The 1,798-nt window shown below is 34.8% G+C and overlaps 1 protein-coding gene across 1 annotated transcript in view; it reads left to right on the top strand.

Annotated features, from left to right (window-relative positions):
- Positions 1–1,798, top strand: part of LOC117180675 (annulin-like) — a 17,865-nt gene that overhangs the window by 8,625 nt on the left and 7,442 nt on the right.

Below are 1,798 nucleotides of genomic sequence, written 5' to 3'. Positions count from 1 at the left end.
TTCGCGTCTTTCAAAAAACATGTGTTCGTCATGGAAAAACAAAAGAAAGTTTAACCGATATTTATGTAAAGTTTATCCTGTGAAGTTAATTTTGGTTGCAGAAAATCTTTCGTCGGAAATCGATGTAAAGTTTATCTTCTGTTTTTTTTCTGTGGATTTAAGATATTAATTCTGTTGTAGCCATAAAATAATTCTCCATGTTGGGGCCAAGAATGTAATTAGGCAAACATTTAGCAATTTCCACACGGGTAAGATGAAACACAGAATTATATTTAAATTATAGATGATATTATAATTACCAATAGGATTAGAGTAAATCACTAAGATAAAACACAGAATGCAAATCATGTTTCTCATTTGCCAAAAATAAAGGAAAAGCACGTGTTAAAAATTATCGATAAGAGTGTAATGAATATTCTTCAATGAGTTTCAAGATATAATATAGTGGCTGCTGTCTCATTACTCCTTTTGAATTATTGGTATTTTAGCGATCTGCCTCAACTGCATGGAAGTCATTAAAATACTGTTAATTTATGACATTTATAATATGTACGTTATTTAACATTTAGAGGTCCCAAAATAAGTTATTACATAATGGAAAGCTTTATAATTTGTTGCATGGCATGATAATCAAATTTTGTCTTTAAATCATACGGATTTCTGGGGATTACATAGATTACATACATCAACATTTAAAAAATATTTTAATCTTTTAATTAAAAAATGTGCGTATATAAGTTATTCAGACAAAGATACTTTAATTTCCCGTACGAGTTATTTTCTCAAATAATATTTTTTTAATTCATAAAAGTCTGCAAATTAGCGAATACTGCACGGAGAAAACTAGATACTACGAGGGTAGTTCAATAAGTCCTTAGAATGACCAACATATGGCGCGCGAATCGCTCCAAATCATCTGTTTTCAGTCAGCACCACTCCCGACTAGATATATGGTGCAGTCACAGTCCACATCTTCTGAGTTTACGTGTTTTTATAACCAATTGAAGAAAAAAATTGTTCGTTAAGAAAAATGTAAAAAAACGAGTTCAGAGCGGTAATCAAACACTTTCATTTAAAGGGTTTAACTCCATATGAGATAAAAAATGAATTGGACTCAGTTCATGGCACAGCTGCCCCTGCCTTAGCAACGGTTTATAACTGGGTAAATGAATTTAAGCGTGGTCGTATATCAATAAGTAATGAACCACGTTCAGGAAGGCCCGTAGAAGCAAGTACTCCCGAAATCATCAATAAAATCCACGATATGGTGTTGAAGGATAGAAGATTAAAAGTGCGTAAGTTAGCTGAGGCCACAAGGATATCTATAGGTGCAGTTGTTTCAATTCTACATGAAAAATTAGGCATTAGGCCGCGTTTGCTCTCAGCTGAGAATAAACGCAATAGAGTGGTCGCCTCTGAGGCTTTTTTGGCGCGCATAAGTCGGAATCGTGAGGAATTTTTTCGTCGATTTGTGACTGTGGATGAAACATGGATACACCATTACACTCCTGAGACAAAGGAACAATCCAAACAGTGGATTTCCACAGGCGAACCAGCTCCAAAGAAGGCAAAGACCGTAAAGTCAGCTGGTAAGGTTATGGCTACAGTTTTTGGGATGCACGTGGAATTATACTTATTGACTACTTGGAAAAGGGTCAAACAATCACTGGTGAATATTATGCATCATTATTAGAGGAGCTGAAAGAAGAAATTAAAAAAAACGACCACATTTGGCGAGAAAAAAAATTCTCTTTCATCACGACAGCGCCCGAGTTCACACATGCTTCGTTTCAATGGC

Source organism: Belonocnema kinseyi, chromosome 9 (assembly GCF_010883055.1).
Source record: "Belonocnema kinseyi isolate 2016_QV_RU_SX_M_011 chromosome 9, B_treatae_v1, whole genome shotgun sequence".
Classification (NCBI taxonomy): Eukaryota; Metazoa; Arthropoda; class Insecta; order Hymenoptera; family Cynipidae; genus Belonocnema; species Belonocnema kinseyi.
This window is presented reverse-complemented; position numbering and strand designations above follow the sequence as displayed.